Below are 24,752 nucleotides of genomic sequence, written 5' to 3' on the forward strand. Positions count from 1 at the left end.
TTGGAAGGCTAAGGGGAATGCCTGGGATGGATGGATGGATTCTGCTGTAGTCCCAGCCAGCAGTGATGTGGGTCAGGAAGAGGAGGCTGGGGCATGTGGAAAAACCTGCTGCTAAGGTCCCTGAAGAGGTAGTGGTAGAGATCCTTAGAAATAGACAAGAAGGAAGAAAGTAGGGGATGGTTGCACCATGGTAACCCAGAAAAGATGAGCGTGCAGGAGGGAGTCTCAGGGGAGTGACATGCCAGCCAGGGTTTGACAACCTCCAAAGCTGACTAGGGCTTGAGTAAGACATAGCATTTGGTTTGGGAATGTGAAATCTGCTGGTGACCTCAGGGAGAACTGTTTCCATGGAGAGGCAGGGTGAAGGCTAGAGTGCCTGGGCCTGAGGACCAGAAGAGAGGTGAGGGTGTGTGAATGGCAAGATCTGAAGATGTTCTTATTTCCCTGGGCGGTGTAATATAAGCCACCCCAAAGATAGCCAGGAACCCTTCCAGCAACAGCCAAGGGAGAGAAAATAACTCTGCTATAAAATGACAAAAACTACTGAAAAGCTTGACAGTCACACTACATGATAATCTAAATGAAAGATGGACAAAAGCCTTTCAGGAAAGTAGCAGCATAAGAATGAACAGGGATGAGGGGATGGTCAAGATCATCACCCACCAGCCTGCACAGTCTCTGCTAAGGGTTACAGCTCTGGGGGAGCAGTGCACAGAGCAGCTTTCTCCCCAGCCCTGGTGGCCAGCAGGAAGGCACAGAACATGCTGCCCTGCCCTCTGGGTAGACATTGCCTTTGCTAATCCTAATCGTCCTGTACCACAAAGGTGTGGTGGCATTCCTGCCCTGCAGCTAGCTCCTCAGTGTCCACTGGAGTTGAAGGCTACAGGCTCAAGGTGAGGGAGCAGATGCTGCCAACCATCACTCCAACCCCAGCCCCTCTGTTTCCGGCTCTGGGCATACAGCCTACTTGTCAGCTGTCAGACTTGTGGGTGTTTGCATGTGGCTTTCTCTGGCCACTGGAACCTGTTTCTTCTGTGCATATGCCAAGTGATAAGCAGGTGGACTCATGGCACTGTCGCTGCCCTGGAATGATCCTCAACAAAGACCAAAGGAGCTGTGTACCCACACACCAGCTCTATAGCCACTAGGCGGCAAACGCTCGAGGGCATATCTGAAGGGGTGCATTGGTGCTCCCAGCAAGACGGGCTCCACCTGTCTGTCGCGCAGACTGACTTCCAGACACTCTCTGCTAGTTTCCTTTCCTTGCCTGCCCCTTAATTTTGTACTTCCTGTTTCCTGGGACCATTTCTCAATCAAGGTCTTTACAATGACATCCTTTCCTCAGTCTGCTTCTGAGACTACACAGAAGGCAGAAACCCTGGCATGTTCCTGGTTTTGACAGCCCAGGTCCTGCCAGCCAGCCTGGTCAGCTGTCCACACATTCGGTACCATCAGCATCACCTTCAACACTTACTAGGTTCCAGGCTGGAGGAAGTGCCTCATGGTTTCGTGTTCAGTGGCATTTGTTCCAGAGGCCCTGTGGTATGGAAAGAGTAAGATCCTCCCCCGCCATGCCCACACCCCAATTCCTGAATGTGCACATGATGCCTTCTGTGGCAAAGAAGATTTCACCAATGTGCTTGTGAAGAGCAGTTTGTCAGGTAGCGTATGGATGCCTCAACATAATCACAAAGGGTTGCATGAAGACAGGCAGGACACAATGAGAGAAGACATGTGACCACAGAGGTAGAGCTGCACGTGAAGTATGGAAAGGAGGCTAACAGCCAAGAAACACAGATGGCCGCTGGAAGCTGGAAAAGGTGTGGAAATAAGATTCTCCTTGGAGTCTAGAGAAGGGTCTAGCCCTGCTGGTTTCCCCCTTAGGTTTAGGGCTTTGGGCACATGACTTGCTCAAGGAATCGTCCTGACCCACCTGGCCCCACATGCCTTTCAGCTTCAAAAGACTCTACCATTTTCAGGTTCTGCAGTCCTACAGTGACTGCAAGTGTCCCTTTATGATCCAGTTGCAACACCTGTCGTTTGCCTTCTCCAATCTGCCTTCTTCAGTTGCTCTCCTTTCTGCAGTGGGCCGCCAGGCCATACGGAGGGCATCTGGAAAGCACTGAGATGTGCCTCAAACTTGGTGGTTATTAAATAGTCGCTTTCCATTGTCTTCCTGGCGAGGGTGCAGTGGGGCGGGGCACATCACCTCCATTTCAGGGATAAAGACACAAGCTCAGAGAGGGAAGAGCATTTGCCCCAGGCCAGTGGGCTCTGAAGCTGCAGAGTGGAAGGAGGAGGTGGGTTTCCAGGCTCTCCTGCTGCCTGTCAAAGCCTCCTAAAGGTGTCTGTTTATTCCCAGCTAGCAAGAACTATCATTGATTTAGCGCTCTTTTAAGGGAATGTGATATAAACCCTGGGTAGGTGGCTAGTAATGTGTACATATTTTATTTCCCTTAATATTGCTTTAACTGAGTATCACTTGGATAAGTACTTTGATTAGAAAATGTTTATGCTTTATGGATTTAACGAAGTTAGACTTTTATAGTGACTGAAAAACATCGAGGGAGGTAATCATTTTGATTTTTATGATGAACCCAGTAGAAACCCTGGATCCCTGGTCAGAGTTCAGCATGGTAGGCTGTACCCAGCTGGTGAATGTCACTGACATTCCTAGTGACAGTGAGTAAAGGACAAACTTCTTGAGTCCTGGGCCCAAGCAACTTGCTCTGGGAAATGAGGGGTGTGGACTTGATCATCCCTAAGTGTCTTTGTAGCAAAGGTTTGGATGACCCCCAGGCCAAGGGCTCCCTGGAGCAGAAGGGTATTCTTCTAAGGATACCTGCTGTGCTGGTCTCAGCCCTGAGTCCCATGGGGCAAGGATGTTTGGTCAGTGCTGAGGGCCACGCAGGGAGCAGGGTCCCTGGGGCAAGAGTGTTCATAGGAGAGGCCTCTGGGTGGTGACTGCATCATGAGGCCACAGCTGTATCAATACTGGAGTTGCTGATGGATTGTTAATAGGCTCACAGGAGATCAGGAGGGGCCTCCCTGGGGTATGCACGCCCTCAGGGGCTGCATGTTGCCCCTGGATCCTTCCTCTTCCTGTGCTGCTCTGCTTGCCAGCATCCACTGCTCCTTCTCACACTGCTGCCTCACTATAGGCCCAGAAACATTGAATTGAACAGAGGGATCATGGACTACAAGAGCTCTGTGTCCCAGCCTGGATGTTCTGTCCCAGGTGTGCTCTTCCAGTCCAGGTCATCGCCAGGAACAGCTGGGCCTCCTCTCTTTGGCAATGCAGATGTCATATGGGAATCATGGAGCAGCCCTGTTTCTTGGGTTCTTCATTCTGCCAATGTCAAAAACCTCCATAGAGGGGAGTGGTGGCCCCGGCCTGAAGGTGGGTGTGAACAGTGGCTCCATCACTTCACCTAAAGCCACTCTGCCCAAAACCAATTCACTTAATGATCAATTTGAATTAAAAACATCCTCGGAGGCCAGGGATATAGTGCAGGGGCACTGTGCCTATCTGGCAAGTGCAAGGTTCTGAGTTGAATTCCCTGTACCAAAAGAAAAATCAATTAATCAGTCAATAAGTCATTCAATCTATCTATCCATCACCCCTGGTAAGTCCAAGGTCCTGAGCTTGATCCCCAGTACAATAAAAAAAGTCTTCTGTGCAGCAAAACAAAAAATCAACACAGGGTTGGGGAGATAGCTCAGTAGAATAAATGCCTGCTTGGCAAGCTCAAGGTCCTGAGTTCAATCCCTTGTACTGCAAAAAACAAACAAACAAACAAACAAACAAACCCAAAATAAAAAAAAATCTATCCTCACCTCATTATTTCTTCTTCTTCTCCTCCTCCTCCTCCCTCTCCTCTTCCTCCTCCTGCTCTTTCTCCTCCTCCTTCCCATTGTGACTCTTTTTCCTGGATTTTAGCATTGGCAACTTCAACTGAATTTTGTGTTTTCAATGATACTCAATATTTCTCATTCTTTTAAGCATGGAATTGTTTTACATTTTTCAGAGTGTTTCATAACTCAAATGTTCTCAGGCCTCAGCAGCTCAGGGGTACCACTCTAGGCCCAGTGGCATGGCCTCTTGAGTCCTGTTGGCTCTCCACCCAGCCTGGATGGCCAGCAGAGCTCAGAAGCCTTCCCACTCCCCAGCCAGTTTGGCCTCTCCCCAGGGTGCCTCAGCTGACCTTGATGGCATGTGCACTCACGTCTTTCCCTGGTTTCTTCCCAGCTCGGGCAGCTGCCCCCACGTGGGGTGACTGAATCCCACTCCACCTGCAGTACTAAGGGTGGAAGGAAGCGATCTGGTCCTAGCTCAGCCTCTTGTGAATGTGACCCTCAGCACTCAGCTGCATCCTCCCCTAGGTCCTTCTCTTGGGGTCTGTGGGGGTGGAAACCATGTCCTCACCTGTCCTTTCTCATCTGAGCATATTCCCTCCAAAACCACCCCAGTCTTCAACTGCAAAAGCTGCTCAGTGTCAGTAGAATTAGCCAAATGAGTGAAAAAGGCACCAGGACTCTGCCAGTTCCACAAGCTCCAGTCTTCAAACATCAGTGTGGTTTGAATATTTTATTTTAAAATATTTTATATTCTAAGGATGAATTCATCACATAAAATATGCATAAATTAAGTCTTTATTAATTAATCATTAAAATAAATCTTTAGTACTTTTCTAAAATATCAACCAACAAGAAAAAAAAACACCCCAAGATTGCATAAAGGATCTGATCATCTAAACAGATTCAGAAATACAAGTGGGCTGAATTTTAAGTAGACTGATTTTTCCCCATAAGTTGACCAACAGAAGAAATGGCTTTAGGTGAGGTCAGTTTGGGCTGTGAGCTCTGCTAAAAGGAAGAGCCTGTCTGCAATGGAATGTGGGCTCTTGGCACCTACTGCTGTCCCTTGGCATGAGAGGAACTCCGTAAATACATGCCTGGATGAGGTGAGCTCAGTTAGTTCTAGTTTAACCTTCATGGTGCCCCAGCAGAATCTGGGTAGAACGTCTCTACCAGAAGGGGTAACACAGAGTTCTTGGGACATCAACACAATATTTTATTTTATTTAATTTTTGAAAATGAACCAGTCAAGCAGCATTTGGGAAGGTAGGACCGAACAGGAAATCAGTAGAGCAGAGAAGGTGCCTGAGTCCAAGGCTGGCCTCAAGCCTGCCATTCCTCCTATGGAGGGCCCCCGGGCTATGGTGGAGGGGACAGGCCCCTCAGTAGGTTTATAGATTTTGATAGTGTTCTCTGTTCCCATAGCTCAGGGGAAGGAGAATGGATGGATAGGTTTTTATATTACCAAAAAACTTCTCCAGAAGCATGGTTAAAAAATGGAATTGGTACTAGTGGGACTAAGATATACAAGGTGTGTTCATGTATTCATTCCACAAGTATTTGATAGGTACCTTTTATATTTTTAGAACATAAGACAGTCTCTTCCTCAAAGAACTCATCACTTGGAGCCAAGAATTTGGAATTTACTGTGGCATTAAAGAGTACTAAGGGCTTTGGAATTACAACCATCTAAGCTAGCCTAGCAAGAGTGAGGGGATACTGAGTTTATGCTGAGTTCTCAAGGATGAGGGAGGGGAAGTCTCTGAGATAGGCAGGTGTCAGGTGAAGACAGAGAATGTTCCAGAGGAGTTAGATAGGCATAGGTTGGAGGGATAGAAGGCACAGTTCAGAACTCAGTTCACAGCTCCTTGGGGTATGATGGGATCCTGCAAAACAACGGTGGTCACCATGTGAGCTGTCATTGCTGGGGATGGAGCATTCCTCTGCCAGGTTAGGCTATCCGCAGCTCATCTGCTCCAGGGAGACAGAGTTAAGTCAGGAGATATTCTAGAATACTGCTGTGACCCCCAGCAAATAACCACCAGAAGCTCTGCAAAACCATACTGCTGCATCTCCTAGCAATCAGAGGTGTCATCCTGGATGTGGAAAGTGGAACAGAGAAGTGACGAAGTTCTAGGGGTTCATTAGAAGAAGAGACAGCTTCCTCCTCGAAGAGGTAACAGAGATAGGAGTTAGTGGGAAGGCTTGGTGGGCAGAATCTTGGGAGATCCTGAAAGAGAACAAGAGATTCAGGGAGCCTTTTACTGATGCTCTGGTAAGATCTACTGGGAGGAGAGAGCTTTGAGAGTGCCCAAATTTTTGGAAACATGAGACCCACTGCAGCCAAAGGACTAGAAAACATGGCAGTAAAACATTGAAGTCATTGTCACCACTTCAATGTCAGAATTTCATTACCCCATTCAGGAAGGCTGGCATGGGGAGGGGCTAACCTAGGGATGTGCCTGAAAATTTGGCACATCGTCTCTCAGCTCTCAACAGCAAAAGAAGGGGAAATCCCAGATTTGTAAAGAGGGAAGTCTTTACAAATCTCTTATACTTGGATAACTCTGTAAGATCCTACACCACCTCTTTATGCTTGTCACCATGTAATACCACCCTAGTCCTGTAGTATGGTCCTACATTATGGGTGACAGTGGCAGAGACCAGAGGGGCCACTCAGCTACAGAAGAACCAAGCTTCACAATATGTCTTGCCTTATGTGATCCTTGTCACTTCAAAACTATAGCTTCGTATGCATTGTCATACCTTAGATTTCAAGGCTTGCTGATATTTAGAAACCATTCCTTCAAAGTGTGACCCCTTGGGAAGGTGCTTGGCATTTGTTGCTATGTGTGAAGGCAAGTTACAAACAAAAGTGCAATATGATTGCATTTGGTCAAAGTACGCTCATATGCATTCTTTATATGACCGCCGGACAACTTCGGAATGAAAAGTACTAGCTATGGTTGCACCAAGGGGGTGGACATTTCAAGAAATTTGGGAGAATTCTTGCTTATCTTATTTGCAGTTTCTGATTTGTCTACCATAAATATAAAGCTCTGCTTAACAACAACAACAACAACAACAACAACAACAACAACAAAAATAGGGAATGGCTTGAGGGTGAGAGATTTTACAGTTTAAAATGGCAAGTCCTCAAGAGAAACCTTACGCAATAAGGCCAGAATGTTTCAGAGAACAACATTTTGTTCATAAGCTGGCCAATAAGCCCATGTCAAGATGTATCAAAATGTCCTCTCAAGGTCTGAGAGCTCAGCCCTCAAAGGCCATGGAAGAGAATAGCCATGTGGAGACATCGCTGCTGCCTAGGGATGAAAGGTAAGACTCTTTGTCATCGTTGTCAGTAGCACAAGCTCTTGCAACTGGGGGCAGCTGTGCCTGCGACCTCACCCTGCAGCCTTTCTCACTCTCCCCTTGGTTAGTCTCTGCCTCCCTGGTCTGTCCAGCTTCTCTACTAACCATGAACAAACATTTTAACCCCTTACTTACCACTCTCAGGACTTCTTGTACTTGCAGAGTACTAGCCAAGAGAATGCACTATCTCTCTAGCCTCAGCTCTGGCTCCTTCCCCTGGCTCATATACCAGAGCACAGACTTCTGGGAGGCCCAGAGTAACCTATGCTTGCTCCCAGCCTGGGCCTGCCCTTTTTATGGTCATCTTTCCTAGCCTGTGCTATGTCTGGAACAGTCTTACCCATTCTTCCTGAATAAGATCAAATGTCCCCTCCCACAAGATGTCATCCCTGTTGCGCCATCTCCAACTGCAGCTCAAGCAGTATATCTTGTGCCTCAATTCTATTGTCATGATATGTGTGTGGTTTCATGGATACTTTTGTACTGACAGATTATTATTCATGAACACACCCTACATTTCCTACAGTGAACCTTTAGGGCAGGCAAAACCTTAAGACAAACTAGAGAAAATCTGTAGATGAATTAGTTTAAAACTAATGTTTAAAAACAGAAACTTAACTCTGCAAATCTTAACTCTGCTTACTTCTAAGTGAGTTCTGTTACTCTGTATATATTAACTAATACTGGTAGCACACATTTCATAAGAATATAAAGAAAAATAGGTTAATACCCAGGTATGTCTTTAGCACAGTGTCTGATAATACATGGCAACTGGTATTATTATCATCCCCAGTGGCACAGTGATAACAATCAGCTTAGAGACCCCAGCACTGGGCTAGCAGGCACTCCGAGAACATTCCCTAAAGAAAGTAGCAAATCAGTGATGCCCCACACTGTCCTCTTCCCATCCCCCCCAATGGCAGGGAGAGGCAGGAACTTTGGGTACACTCTCAGCATGACATTCTCTGTGATCCCACAGCTATAGTCCTGAGGCTCTAGTGCTAGGATGCCCAATGTTGAAAGGATTCACAAACCAGCACTTTGTGTCTACCTTTGAACAGATGGGTTGGCTGGTGAAAGTGTAAGTGGAGAGCTACTCCCAGGAAGTAAAAACTGACAGAAGAATGCTTCGCTCCCTGGCAGCCTCTTGACCAAATTCCTCATGGTTCAGACTCAAGTGGTAACAGCGGAAGCGTTCCACAGGTAAGTGAAGAGAACCTCAAAAGATCCAGGGCACCCTATCTGTCATGAAGCGGGTGCAAAGAGCACATGCTTTGAAATCTTGAAGATCTGAGTTCAAATCCTATCTTTGCTGTTTCACAGATACACAACTTGGAGCAAATCTCAACAAGTCTCAGTGAGGCTCATTGAACCTCAGTCTGTCATGCTCTGTGAGAAATGAACAGATGAATAACTGCCTAGCTGACTTGTTATTGCTGCTCAGTCAATATCCCTTATGCATCCTGGGGTCTCGATTCCCTCAACAGCCAGAGGGGAGCTGGATGTCTCTCCAGCTCCTGACACCTCCACCCTTGTCTAGAGAAAGATAGGAAAGTGGTGTTTGAGCTTGATCTTAAAGACTGGAAGAGTCTGGAAGCACAGAGATTGGGAGAGGATATCCTACAAGGAAAGAATATGGCAATGCAGGCCCAGGCCTGAAAGTGCGTGCTGCCAATGGTGGGGAGAAATGAAACAGTCATCTTCATTTTGGTCCCTTTTAGGCAGTTTAGACAGCTTTGTTTTTCTTTTTTCTTCTTCCTCCTTTTTTTTTTTTTTTTTTTTTTTTTTCCTGTTTGCTTGTTCACTTTTTAACTGTCTGTGAGAGGTTAAAGCAATCTGAATTAAGTTAGTTAAATTGACTTTTATTATTGAATTATAATCATTTGTGCAATTATGAAACCAGGTGTTCCTGATTGAGATCAATTATTCCTTCACCTGATCACTATAGAGCTAATAAGGACTTAGAATTGCTGTTCAAGTACACTTCCAGCCGTGCTGAAGCCTTCTGGAAAGGCATTTATTAAGCCAAAGAGAGCTGGAAAAAAATCCAGGGGAGAACAAGGACAGAGATTAAAATCCTTTAGGAAAAGGCCTAGAAGGGCTGATTTGATCATTAAGTAGCCTTGATGGGTGGCTGCTGTTGACAGGAATCTTTGAGGTGTTCCTACAGGAAGTTTGGTGGGGGCAGGGCGGGGAATGAGGCCAGCAGCTTGTGAAGAGCCTGTTAGAGACCCATTTTCTCATGTGTTCTTCTAGGGAGATGCAGTTGTCCTTTCTCCTCCATGAGGTTTTAATCCTGACTCTATGGAGAGATGTGGAGACTTCAGCTTCCTGGTAAGGAGGGTGTGACGTGTAGTCTGCTGTAGGAGATGCTAGGTTTGCATTCCTAATGTTCTAGGGTTTGTTTGTTTGTTTGTTTGTTTGTTTTTTTCCAATTTGGTCCTCATGAGACCTCTGTGAGGAAGTCAGCAGTAGTTATTATTTGCATTTTGTAAGTGAGGACCCTGATGTTTGTCAGCAGACTGACCTGTAGTATCAGAATTAGTGACCAAGTTAGCACCTGATGGTGCCAAGACTATCGAGTGGGCCTTCTCTCCTTGCTGCCACATATCCCAATTTGAGAGGTGAGAGGATCAGTCTTCTCTGAAGTGCCTTGTACATACAGATATGTATCAGGATCACATTCGGGAAGTGTTAAAATTCACCCTATGCTCACACTCACCCCTACACCAGTAAAAGTCTCTGAAACAGGGCCTGGTACCCTGGGATTTTTAAAGCTCTACAAGTAATGCTAACATGAGGAAAGACGGTGAGCCCCTGGTTTAATGGTAACTAGTTAGCTAAGCGGAACCATACTCCAGAGCTGTTTACCACCTTTTGGGTTGCAAATAATAGATATTTATTCAGCTAAATTGACTGGGTTCCTTGTAGGGAGACTTGTGAGGAGGCTTATTTAATCAAAAGGCATGTAAGGGATAGAGTAGGATTTCAAGGACAAATGGTATTGAGGGATAGAAAACTTCCTGCTTCCTCTCCATAACCCTCATCTCTGCCCCTTGTTCTCACTGTGCACTTCAGGTTTTCCTTGGCCTACTTCTTCCATTGTATAAGTGCCCTGCTCAGGGGCCCTCTAGACAGCTCCACTACCGAAGAAGCTCTGAGGTTTCTTTCTCCATCCCATCCTTGGGCAGGTGCCCCTTAAGACCAGTCACTTTGGTATTATGTGACTACGATAGTGACAGTCTCCATAAAACCACCCAGCTACGTAGAGTGGGAGAGGGGGTTACCTTATAGAAAAGAGAGGCACTGTGCTGGGAAAGATGGACCACACAGGTCCCCTGCGGGATGAATGTCATGTCGGTCATCTGTGGTCTTTGTCTGGGATCTCCACAGCTGAGCCACTCTGTGGAAATGCTTCGGTCATTGCTCTGACAAACAGGAGCTGAAGTCCTGCTGATCTGAAGCATCATATCACCAAGCAGCAAAATCCACACTTTAGAAAATAAGAGTCTTGGTCTGGTCAATTCGTGGATGCCAAGGAGCTAGACCTGAAAGGCAGAGGCATCAGATGCTGCAGGGGTGTGGATGCCACCCATCCAATTTGCAAGGATTCCTCAGGCCTCAGATTTGCATGGAACTCTATTACTCAGAGAGCTTTGGGTTGTGAGTGACAAAAATTCAACTCAAACTGGTTTGTTTACACATATATGAAAAAAATCCATTGGCTCACATGGCTGAAAAAATCTAAGGCATTTGATTTTTATCGGTGATGGGATTCAGAGCCTAAACAATGCCCCAAATTTCAGTATCACCCTCTGTGTCTCAGCTCCATGTGTCTGTGTGTGAGCTTCAATCTTAGGCACACTCACTGCCTCCAAAGACATGATGGTCATTACCTTCAGCTACCTCTGTGGAAAGATTTTATCGTTTTCCCCAGCAGAATCAACAAAAATGCCAAGGTTGAGAGTCACAGAAACAACTCTGGTCCAAACCTGGGCTTGGGGATGACACTGCATGGACTGAGAGTGGGAGGGGAAAACTGTGCAGATAGGGTGCCAGGAGGATGGCACACAGACACCCTTAAAGGATTCTGGAGTTAGCTGCTCTAGTCTGTCAGCTCCAACCTACCTGTCAAAATGCTGTAGTCTATCCAATCATCTGTGACCACCAGCCTGGCAATATCTAATACTCTCATTTGTCTGGCTTTGATCATGTACACACTGATAAGTTTCAGAGGCAACAGCAATGGCGGCAGTGGTGGCAGTGCAGCAAAGAAGCAGAAATGGGGGGAGGGAAAGCCTTTACTGACTCTAAACACATGGAGAGGACCGAGGGCAGGGAGATGGGCAGATCCGCTGACCTGAGACAGGGAGCCTGAGACTTTATGGACGTCTGCCAGGAGTGGAGTTTGAGGGGCAGGTTTAGTGACGTATAAGGAGCTGATTGGAGGCTTCCTTGTGTGGGCGGGAAAGGTCACAGGAAGTTGTACCCAGGGCTGGAGTGGAGAAGGAGGAGGAAGTGGTCATTGGGAAGATAAGCTGTTGCTTTAAGGGCTTCAGCCATATCAGAAGACCACCATACATAATTAAGCAATTCTTACTAGGGCCATAACTTATCACACACAAAATACAGACAGGTCATTGCTGATGAGCCAGCTGAGACACTGGTACCCTTCAACCTAGAATGGGGCTTGAAGTGAGAACTTTAATAGTGTTCTGTTGAATTTATTAGCGTTCACAAGAACCACCATGTTGACTGGACAAAAGGCCCCAAAGTATGGCAGGAAGGCCTCTGAAGCAGGACCCAGAGCCCTGTGTCACATTTCAGATTTGCTCCTGATTTGCTGTGCTCCTCAGTCAGTCCTTTCCAGTCTGGGCATTGCCACAGGATCCTCCTTACCTGCCTTCAAGGATTACTCCGAAGTTCGTGTTAAAATATGTGACAGTGAACTGACATGGGTAAGTAGCTGCATTCAATGACCAAGAGCTCCATTCAGAAAATATAGGCCCACAGCAAGCATGTGACAGTGGAAAAGGCACACAACGGTGGGACACTCATAGAATGGAAACAAATTCTAAAGAAGAAAGGTTTTAATGTGAAATGCAGGATCTGAAGAAAAGAATGGGCAGGGGGTAGGAGGCAGACACAAGCTCCCAGCATGCTGGAGGGGAGCCTCCCCAGGCAGTGACTGAGGTATCAGGCAGGGAAGTCTCTGGAAGTGGCCTACCCAGGCCTGACCACCAAGGGGTGCTGCTTTTGAAAGGTTCAGAATTCTCAGGCCTCCTCTCTCCTTTCTGATGTGCACAGCAAGAGACAAGGATTGCAGCCAGACTCAGTTCTGTCTGTGGCTCCCTTCACTGACGCGGAAGGTTGCCTGGCTTTGCTCACTGTTATCTTGGGCTCTAAGTAAGTAACCCACTTAAATCGCCCCTGGACAAGGAAAAGCTAGCAGCCTGTTTTCCAGCTCTCTCTCCATCCAAGCCATTAGTATGTTTAACAGCTCTGGCCCCCATGCTGATTTCTGACATGCAGTAATTAGTTCCTTTCTACTCACAGATGTAGCCATTCACAGGTCTCAGTTCAAAAGATTTCTGTTGTATTCTGATTGAAAAATACTCAAATTGTTGAGTAGGAAAATCATTTGTCCAGTGAAAAGCCACCAGTCTCTATCTCACTCTTACATGAAAATAAATTTCAGATGTATTAATGATTTAAATGTAAAATATAAATCTACAGAATCACTCTCCAGTGGACATTTAAGTAATATTTATATAATCCTAGAGTAGTAAAAGTCTTTCAAAGACAGAAACTGTAAAGATCAAGGTTCATGAATGTGTTCACTTAACAAATGTGAACGTCTAAATTAATGCAATTAAACTTGATTAAGTTAAAAGAAAATGATGAATCTGGGGGTGCACTTGCCATGTGCAAAGGCTGCTACCATAACAATGACTGATGCTGCTAGTGCTATTACCATAGTGTATTGCCTCCTATACAAAAATACTAAAAATTTTGTTTTTAAAAATGGCAAAGGGACACAAGATATGATGTTTTATCTATAGTTATAGAAAAGCAAATCAAAATGACAATAAAATGCTGCTTAAGAAATTAAGCATGGCAATAAAAATACTAAAATTCAAATGTTGGTTGGGTTATGGGGAAACGTTCATATATTGCTGTTGGAAGCACAGGTTAGTCCAAACTTTCTGGAGGAGAAATTTTGATTTCAAAATCAGAATCGTGAATTCATTTCTGCATGTAGAAATTTATCCTGGAGAAATAATTAAGGATATGCCTGAAGACATAGCTATAAGATGCTATTTTAATAGTGAAGGTTGGAACAACTTCAAATGCCTGACAATAGAAGGCTTGTTAAGTCAGTTGTTGTCTATCCATACGTGAACATAACTATACAGATATTAAATATTACAGTGCAGGTGTATATTTGTTAACTTGGAAAGAGCTTCATAGTGTATTTTAAAAGATAATTCATTGTTAGAAAAGCAAGCAAAAAATACATGTTTAGCATATAAAATGCATTCCTGCTTATCTGTTGAAAGGAGCAGGTAATGCTTAATATTTTTTCTCCTTTTTAATTTTTTTTTGGTGGAACCAGAGATTGAACTCAGGCCCTTGTGCTTGCCAGGGAAGTGCTTATTCCACTGAGCCATCTCCCTGGCCCCTCCTTTTTAATTTCTTATAACTTTTTAAAACCAATTTTGCATGCCTATGTCTGGTACTCTAAATAACTAATTTGAAGATGACATTATACAACATAACAATCACTGCTGAATTCCTATTATTTTATTTAGTGAAATTCTGTATTTTTCTAATATGTTTTTACTAATTTTATTCTCTTTAAAAATAAAAAAATACATTTCTCTTGCAATTTTCAATAGATTCTTATTCAGTGAGAACATCAGCTGGTTTGCTTTTTTAATTTTCTGTGCTCACCTTTACAAGTCGCTATTGTGAATATAAATTATTATTTTATGGATTGCAGCAGATGAGTCAACCTATGAAGTCTCTGTGGCTTTTTCTCTCTTATCTGTTTTTTCTGCTGATCTTTTTTTCTTGTGCTCTGTTATTTTTGATATATACTTTTGAGCATGATTTTCTTTGTTGCTGTGTTGTTCTTGATATTTCCTGGAAGTTGTATTAATTAAAAAGATGATTTCCAAGAGTAAGGCTGCAATGCAAGTGCATTCTATCCAAGAAAATTTGAACTTGCCTCTGCCAGGGACTTCATAAAGTACAGATTCTGCTACAGGGGGTCTGGGGTGGGGCCTCAAAATGTATCTTTCTGATAAGTTCCTTGGTGACTCCATGAGCTACACTTTCACTACCAAAAGACTAGAAGCGGAAGATGTGAATCAGGCTATTAATGTATAGCCTCTCTGATTCACGCTCATTCTGGAGGTGAAGCTTTTGGGGTCCTAGCTTGTAGTGGGGAGGGTATCCTTGGAGATACCTCACTGCTTGTGGGACTGCGCTTTGATTTCATTTTTGTCCCCATCACCTCTCTTTCAATGAATCTTCTAATTCTGAAATCTCAGCAAATGTGTTCAAATCAATAGCAAATTCCGTGCTTGCTTATCTTGCTGAGTTTTTATTTCTGCTGTATTTTCAATCTAGTAATTCTCTATTTTCTTGTTATCTCTTTCAGGCTTTTAAGATTTTTTTTTAAAAACAAATCTATATTTCCATTTTTTTTTCCAGCAGGAGAGTTGTTCTAAATAACCTATCACTACTAGAAACAAAGTCTGTGTTAAGCACTTTACATTCATTGGTACATTTAAGACTCTCCATAATACCCAAACAACCTTTCTTTCTTCTAGGTAAACCTTTACATACATCTTGATTATTTGCTTAGAAAAAAAAAAAAATTAAACTTCCCTCTTCTGTTTGTATTTGTCTTTCCTGTGGGACTCTGTCCAGTCTCTGCTTTTTGGGAAACATTCCTCCATATTCCTGCTTGCCTGCAGACTCCTCTTGCACTGTCTTCTTAGACAGAATGCTAGGAGGGGACAGCTAAAAGGAAACAGGGAAGTTCCCTTCTCATGTTAGGAACAAGGAAGTTCACGTCCAGAGAAGGAAAAACATTCACCCAAGGTCATACATACAAAGAACTGCTGTGTACCCGAGGTGAGAGCCCAGATCCTCTTCACTCAGCCTGGCAGTTATCACGGTCACATGTGACCCCTTTTGTTGCACCTCTCTGCAGCTTCCAAGTAGTAATTAAACAGGAAACAGCAGGTATGTGTCTTCCCCATATTGGGGAACTTGGTCCCTACCATTTTGTATCATTCATGTGTGCCTACTTCTGAGGATAAATATCTCTATGTTAATATCTCTAAGGGACTCATCAGCAGACCCTACGAGGGGACAGTTCATAAGGCTTCATTTTCCCATCTCTTCTAGTCAGTGTCTATGTGTGAAACCTCTGAAATTGTAGGAGTCTCAAAACACCAGAGAACACACCCACTGTCCTCCTGGAAGACTTCCGGTACAAACAGCTTCTAATTAAGTAAGCTAGCTCTGCCACATTTGCTTCAGAGAGCAGAATAAAGCTTCCAGTGGTGGTGTGTTTGACTGCACTTGGTTTATTACTTGTTAAATAAGTATTGAGTTGTGCTGTGCCCATCCATCTCACAACTTTTCATTAACTGAGCAGAGAAGAATTCAGCAACAAACAAGCAAGCAAACTAATCATGAAAAAAAAAATAGCAATGCTTAGGAAAACCCAGTGTCTATAATGAAATCCATTAGGAAAGGAAGCAAAATGACTAATACAGGAACTGAGTACTAACTCATTCAATCTAATTTCTTAAACTCCTGAACTCCTGGCCCCTAAATACTTCCCTGACCATATGTTCTTCTGAATATCACTCCACCCCAAGTAAACAGACACTCGCACATATATCCTTTTTCTCTTTATTCCCTAACTGACCCGCTATTCTCTGTGACTCCCGAGCCTCGCAGACTCCCTGGAGCCTCTGCATCAGAGCTTGCCCTTTCCTGGGATGTGGACCCTTGTGCTTGTTCCCCATTGATCAAACTCCTTTCCAGTCTTAAGAGCCCAACACTACATTTCTTAGACTTCTCAGGGATATAGCTTACATCCCTATTTGTGGGAATCCCCATTAAAAAGGTCTTAATGCATATGAATGGGATTTTGGCAGTGCAAGTGTAGCCAGAGTCACATAGCTCTCTATCCCCTCATATGTAAAATCTTTCCATGTAAGTGTATCCCATGTAGTTGTTGAGACATACTTGTACCAAAAAGATTACTCACTGTTTATTGAAAACTTAAATGTAACTGGGTATCCTATATTTGGCAACCCTACCCAGGACATTTACATGGTCTGTGCCAGTAGGCCACAGTGCAGGACACTTGCAGGCCCTATGTACTGCTCTAGTGCAGTCAGGGCCATGTGCAACTTGCCAAACAGTTGCAATTTCTCTACCTTTTCCTCTGTCTTTTAATAAAGCATGTAAGAATTATAAGCTTGAATCTCTTCCAACATGTGTACAAGTATAACTTCTGAAACTTTTGTAGAAAGAACAATAATAGTAATATCAGTAGTAATATTAGCCATGTTAGTCCAAGATCTTGGAATATTAATCTCTACTGTACAGACGAAAAGTGAGGCACTTTAATGATTTGTTGAGTGGACAGTAGGTGGCTCATAGCTAGGAGATGGCAAAGCTAGGATCTTATCTGGGGCCTCTTGGACAGTCATTGCTGAATAGCACTTGTAACCTCTTGCCATTGGTTGTAACATACCAGCATGGCATGTAGTTATAAAAAATAGACTATGAGATTGATTCCAAAATGATTATCTCTGAGTCATAATGGTAAACAAGATGATACAGATTATTTGTTCAGGTCCAACTACTGATAAGCTCCTTCTCCGGGTTCCAGCAAACTCCCTAGAAGAGAAGATATGTCCAAACCTTGTCTTTTACTCCTGTATCCCCACACACTCTTTGTGATAACCTTTGGTGCCTTCTTCCTCTCCATCATCCTTTTTTCCAGTAGGAAAACTGAAACTCACTCTTTAAGCTCTAACGCCAATATGCTGATGCCACCTCCCCTATGAAAAACCCCCTGACTGTCCCTCACTGCACCAGGCCTCCTGTCCCACTGTGCTTCCTCAGCTGTCCCTGCCCTTGAATCCTGAATATAACTCTGGTCTCTGGATTTCCTGACTAGCTCTCTTCCTGCTGCCCCTACCATACCTCAGTCATCTGCTTTTCTGGAACCTGGGCTTGCCACCTTGATTGAGAGGCTTGCTTCTTTTGACTCAAAACCTCTCGTAGAGCTTTTTACTCATATAGTGATAATAAATAAAATTCCACAGGTGCCTCTGAGCTATTGTGCTGAGCCATAGGCTGGATCACTTTGCCAGGGGCTGGCCATGACCTTGACCTTAGGTGCTGAGGTTGAGTTTGACAGAGAGCCTAAAAAGAGTGGGAAGATCCCTTAAAGGGCCTTGAAGTCCAACCTTCTGCTCCTCTGATGACATTTTCTGACAGGAGATTCAATTTCCCATGACAAAGCAGCTCCCCCAACTGTGTGATCCCAGGAAAGGCAGAGATGCCTATGTAAGGAGAGAGCAATAGGATCTGTCTGAAGCAGAAGGATTACACGTTGAACAACATAGTACTTGTTGTGGAAACTGAGGCTCAGGAGAGTGAAGGAAGTTGCCCAAGTTTCTGGTTTTCCTGCCTCAGTTCCACAGTAGCATTTACGCCCTTGCCCACTTTCACCCACCAGCAGGTCTACACTGGGCAGGAATTTGGGAGGGAAGAGAAAGAGGGTTTGACTCATGTTACACTGTGGAGTTTACAGCCCAAGGAAGAAGCTGCGCTTGGTTTATAGTGGAGCCTCACAAATAATTCCCTCACATACAAACTTTCACACAATTTAACAAACCCTGTAATACAAGGCTATGTAAACCAGTGTAAAACAGCTGCATGTTTAAAAACAAAATTAAAATTGAATTCTAAGGCATAATCCAAGATAAAAGTTAAAAAAGTCAATATGCAATGATTGAGTATGCACGACCACAGCCCTTAATCTCTGCCATCCTCCACAGTGTAAACAAATCTGCTGATTGTTGATGATATTGCTGAAAACATCACTAATCAAACCTTAAACACCAAATACATTTAAGCAAATAACACTCCAGTTGCAGTCATTCTAGCTTATCGGGAAGGAAATCCAAATTGGAGACCAGTTCGAAAATGGCCAGAACTATACTGTTGCTTCCTAGTAATTGACATCCTAGAGGCAGAGCTTTCTCTTAAGTGCAGAAGGCCTGAAATACACAAGGAAATAAGGAAGAAGTCCAGGAGGCACGCACTAATGCAATTTCAAACTGGAATTACATCAGCGGCTTCAAACAGATGGCAGAATGGGAATAAATGTGTTAGCTCCTTTCTCCTACTTGTGCTTCATTGTTTGTGTCATTAAAAATAAAGAGAGTTTAAAATAACATAGATCATCACATAGCGACTCCCAGAGACACACAAAGCTAGTTTGAGAGAAAGACTGAATCTGGTCATACTCTTGGTTGTTTTCAAAACAACTGGGTAAATTCAATTAAGTAACCAGCTGGCTGTTTACAGAAGAGAATTGCAAAGATGCGCTGGTACTGACTGCCCTGGGTATGGAAAGCGCCAGATAATCCAGGTATTTGTTTCAGAACATTTCTTTGTGTGTGAGAGAGCTCAGGTGAGTTATAGAATCTTGTATTTCTTCCACTGAAGGAGCTAGCTGATGACCTAGTCCAAGGATGGCAAAGAAATGTCATAAATGTCACTGCTTTCTCCTCCTAGACCTCAGTAGTGTTGTGGGCCTATCAGGCATCACTCCTTAAATCCAAGTTAGTTTTGGAGTCCTGAAAATATTTCTGCACAGCTAGCTAACGTGTTTCTTCCCTCTCTCCCTCTTTTTCTTCCTTCCTTCCTTCCTTCCTTCCTGGGAATTGCACCCAGACCCTTTGCACTGAGCTATAGCCTCAGCTCTCCAGGCTTTCACAGAGAGCACATTGGCCAAGCAATGGCCGTGACTCATCTACGTGGCTGACACTGACAAAGATTCTATAATCTGAGGTACAGGATCTCAGGATAAATCCTGAGGGGATTTCACTGACCTTCTCAGACCCAAAAGCTACAACCCTTGTTGCATAGGTCCTGCTTTACCTTGGTCTTAACCATCCAGCAGAAAAGTGTAAAAATGAAGTATAAGAAGTAAAGCCATGCTGTTATGTTGAGCTGTAGGGGACTCAGGTCAACAATTTCTGACATTGCCAGTCAAGCGGAAGACCCAATGCTATTATGGACTACTGGACTCTTTTAGAATATTTTGCTGAGTTAACACACCTATAATATTCAAATAATGGAACTTAACAAAGAAAGGGGAAGCAGATGAATGTCCATTTTGTATCTGTGTATTCAAAGTGGTTAAGATAGATATACAGTTACATTCTCTTAATGAATAGAGAGATTTTTTTCTAATGGTGTTTGTAAATAGAATATCATGTCTGCATCTTGTACATCAATTAAGCACTAGGAAGAATGTATGCAATGTGTTAATTATTGAAACTGTTCTACCAATTTGATTTGAAACTGTCTCATTGCTATTTGTTTCTCAATAAAATTATGGAAAAAATAAAAAAATAAAAAAAAATAAAAAAAAAAAACAGGTAAAATTTTTTTTTAAATTTTGACCCTTCCTGCAAATGAAGAGCATCAACATCAACCCAGCCCTGTAAGTCATCACAAGATGCGAAATCTCAAACTCCAGAAAAGAAATCCAGAGGATTTAAGCCTGTACTGTTTCCACATTCCTGTTACACAAAAATCAGGATTCAGGAATATGGGCTTCAGGAAGATGCTCTGTCTAATTGGTGAATTGACTCCATTTACATTGATGGTTATAATTGAGATGCAATGACTTATGATTGACATGTTTTTTACCTGCTGTTGTTTACTCCTTTTTTTCCTGTGTTTAATTGTTTGCCCTACTTAGTGGGTTCCTTCTATTCTCATTCATGGAGTTCTCATCATTTTGGTCCCTCTCTAGAATATCTTTTAGTAGTCTGGGTAGGGTTGGCTTTGTCATTATGAAATTCTTTAGTTGTTCTTTGTCATGGAAGTATTTCACTTCTCCATCAAAATTGAAAGACAGTTTTGCAGGGTATAGTAGTCTGGGCTGGAACCACTATGATGACAGCAATATGCCACGTATTAATTATTGAAACTGTCTCATTGCTATTTGTTTCTCAATAAAATTAATTTTAAAAAATTAAAAAAATCAAAACTTAAATTTAGGGCCAGGCAGATAGCTCAGCAGTCTAAGTGCCTGCCTGGAAAGCACAAGGACCCAGGTTTGATCCCTGGTGCTACATGCCGTGCATGGAAGCGCATGCCTGTCATTCCAGAGCTGGGAAGGCTGAAACAGGCTGATCACTGTAAGTCTGAGCTGCATAGTAACACCCTGTACCAGATAAATAAATAAATAAATCTTAAAAAAAAAAAGATGCTCCGGAGACCACATTGTCTTTTATTAGCATCCAAACCGGTCAGTTTCTTGTTCCACCCTAAGCCTGCTGAAACTCTTCAATTGTTCTTGCATATACTAATTGAAGACTTTATTTCAGAAGATAATAGACACATCTTTTGTCTTGTTTCCAGTTTACAAAAAAAGTTATAAATCAAAATTCACTGATATTTTACATACATAATTAGTCTGAAAACATACCTCACATTTTTTGTTAGTTTTTATTTTTGCTTTTCTTTAAAATCCAAGGTGAATAAATAATTCTTTGTTAAGAATGAGCCTTTCTTCAGGATAAATCCTGAGGGGATTTGGCTGACCTTGGCAGATGCAAAAGTTACATTTCTTGTTATATAGGTCTTGCTTTATCTTGGTCTTAACCATCCAGCAGAAAAGTATAAAAATGAAGTATAAAAAGTAAAGCCATATTAATATGCTGAGCTGTAAAAGGCTCAAATCAACAACTTCTGACATTGCCAGTCCTATGGATAACCCACTACTATTATGGATTACTGGACTATATTGGAATATTTTGCTGAATTCAAGCACCTACAGTATTTAAATGACAATGGAATATTCATCTCTGACAAAACTAAACAAAGAAAAGGGGATACAAATGAAGGACCATTTTGTATCTGTATATTCAAAATAGTTAGGATAGATATATAGCTACTCTCTCTTAATTCAATGAAGAGAAAGATTTGTACTAATAGTGTTTGTGGACAGGATATCATGTCTGCATCTTGTACTATGAATAACCACTAAGAAGACATCAATATGCAATGTATTAATTATTGAAGCTGTCCTAATAATTGGTTTTGAAACTGTCTCGTTGCTATTTGTTTCTCAATAAAATCATAAAAAAAGAATGAGCCTTTCATAAAATTAATTGCTTTACCAGGAATTTTTTTTTAAATCACACCGGGGCCCCAAATATTTGTTAGTTACTTAAATCATAACATTTCACATATTTGTATAGATTATTTATTCAAACATTTTAATGTTGAATAAGTAGATATATTGGACCTTTTCCTTGAAAGAATTATCCCACAGCAGGAAAACATTTCCTAGGTGGCATATTTCCTAGGAACTTGTCCCAAGCCTAAAAAGCCAGTACTAATGAGGTTTTAAAATATTTTTTATATTCTTATCATGTCCAAAGGAGCAAATCCTAATTATTTTTACTTTTTATATTCCATTAATTTTATAAAATTACTTTTTCTCAGTTTTTTCTCCTGTATACTAATATTGGGATCTGCTGTCCAGAACCTGGATATCAGGTTCTAGTCTACCACTGGGTGATTGTTAGAGTTACCCAAACTGCTTTCATGCTTTACAACTCACTGCCACTTTCTATAAAATGCAAGTGCGGAGTGGCCAGTGATCTCCAAAGCCCTTCAAGTCCAGCATTCAAGGATTCTGATTAAGGCCCCAGACTGGCCTCATAGCAGCCATGAAAGGACCCTCTTCCTAATATGAAACATCATCTCTGACATGTTTAGGACCCCAAAGGACATGGTTTTCTTGCTTTGTCTTCAGACAGTGATGGGGTTGTCATTCCCATCTTTCTGCTCCTATAGATTGACTCTCTATTCCCCTGACAATGTCTGTGTAGAATTCCAATGCCCAATGTGATTCTCACTGGAGGTGGGCCTTTGGGAAGAGAGTACATCATATGGGTGGAGGCTCACGGATGGGATCAACAATTCCTTCATAAAAGAGGGCCCAGATCTCTCCTTTGCCCTTTCTACCCCGTAAGGATACCTCAAGAAGATGGTTATCTATGAACCACAAAGTGGTCCCTCACCAGGTGCTGAATCATCTGGTTACTTAATCTTGGACTGCTCGGCCTCCAAAGCTGTGAGGAACAGACTTCTAAGCATCAGCCTGACACACTGAGGCAACAGGTAAGCATAGGAACACATATGTAGTAAGCATGCAGGTACATGGGGAAATGGATATGTTTCACATACTTCCAGTGGTAGTGCCCCCTCCAACTTCAGTGTCGTCCTACAGTACCACATACAGCTGTACAGTGTGATGTGTTATAGCAGAAAAAATATTAAAATCCCCTAGGGTGCGGGCTGAGAAGTGAAATAAGTTGCTTAAGAATCCTTGAAAATAGGGATGGAGCATTGGGCTATTTTAAAGCTTGTCTTTCACATGACTACAGTGCAAAACTACCACTGGCCTAAAAAATGTGGTCTCTCCATCTGATGAAATAGTACGCTTTTTACTTTCCTTCTGTACTGACAAAGTTGCAGAACACATATGATGCTGTTCATGTACAGCATGACTACACAGCATGCTTATATGGACACATGTGAAAATGTGTCAGAACATCTGGAGGTGAATGCTAGAGGGCCTGAGGTTACCCCTGCATGGTCAGGAGAGGGCAGGCACTGAGCCTAAGGACAGCAGCTGCTGTGGTTCATACTATCAACTTGAGAAGTTAAGTTTAACTGAGTGACTTAGCAGGGGCCAAGGGTCTCACTTTGTAAATATCCACATCCTGCGGAAGAAGAGAGCTCAGAGGTGGTGTGAGTGCTACCCCCACCCCAGGGTGGGGAGCCTGCATACAATATAAAGGAGGAAAAGAAACGGAGGAAAAGAAACTCGCTTCCTCTGTTTTGCTCATGCTGCTCTTGCTGTCTTCTGCCACCTTGAACTGTTGCCCTGTGCCCTGCCATCTGCCTTGGAGCCAGCTGATTATGGTCTGACACCTCCACAAACTGTGCCCTACATGAGCCTTTTCTTCCTTAATTTTGAGTGTCAGCTATTTTGTTTCAACAATGAGAGAAAAGTAAACCATGTAACAGTCAAAGAAGATTTCAGCTTTATTGGCTATACTTTCAATGGCTTAGTAGATAAAAAATAAAGTAAAAATTATAAGTATTTAAAATATTACAGAATAGAAAAGAACCAAGACACTATCTAGAAAAAAAAAGATGCTTAAAGCTTTGGCCTAAATTTATACATGTATTTTGATCTCTCTGGACTGCACCCCTTTTACACACACCAAGTAGGAATTGCTGAGTGTTGCTTTTCCGTCAAAGCTGGTGATACAGGGGAAAGAAACTCCTAGCCTGAAATGTATCTGGGGCGAGTTCATGTTTTCCAAAATTGAAGAGTGAATTTTAGGGACAATTGAGGTCAAGAGGAGAACTGGAGGAAAGAAAGGTTCTGTCTGAGAGAGGGAGAGAGAGACAGAAGGGGACCTGTGGGGAATGTGGGAACTCACAGTGTGGGCATGATGTGGGACAAAACTACGGTCAGCCAATAAGAGGACAAGTATAACTGCTCAGGTAAAAGTGATTAAATTGGGATCAAATGGGGAGGTGAATTACATAGTAAGCAGACATGAACACAGAACTGGGGCTTTGCCTGTAGGAGGCTGGGTTAGTGACTGTTCCTAGCTTTTTTAAGGTGATTGATACCTGTTTAGATTATCAATCCCTAGTGTCTATCCCTAAGGAGTTATGTGGGTGCTTTTGCTTACTCTCTTGCCTTGAGGTGTGGCCTAAGCAGAGGTACCTGTCTCCCCCACAGTTGCAAGGCATCTCTTCTACCATCCTGGCTCCTTCGAGTGCTTAGTCCTGTCTGACTGCCTATGATATTTTTATCTAACTCCACTGCCTACAGCACTGGTAGGGCTTTCGGTATGGTGCTTCAGGAGTTTGAGCACCAATCCTGACTCTGCAGCTGCTCATAGGCTCTTGTGCTTCATGAGAACCTGGCTGGTATGGGCCCGTGCTGGGTGGAGAACTTCAGCATCCCATGAGCACTCACTTATAGACTTTTGCAGGGGCCCCCCAATCCTGTCATAGGGCCCACTATTCCTGATTTGAAGTTCTGGGAAACAGAAATGTGAATATTACTCTTCTGTTTTTAGTATATGAGTTTATTATTTGATTTGGAGACCCATTTTCAATCTTTAGGGAAATAGGAGGTC

The sequence above is a fragment of the Octodon degus genome, unplaced genomic scaffold (genome assembly GCF_000260255.1).
Source record: "Octodon degus isolate 3935 unplaced genomic scaffold, OctDeg1.0 scaffold00221, whole genome shotgun sequence".
Taxonomy (NCBI): domain Eukaryota; kingdom Metazoa; phylum Chordata; class Mammalia; order Rodentia; family Octodontidae; genus Octodon; species Octodon degus.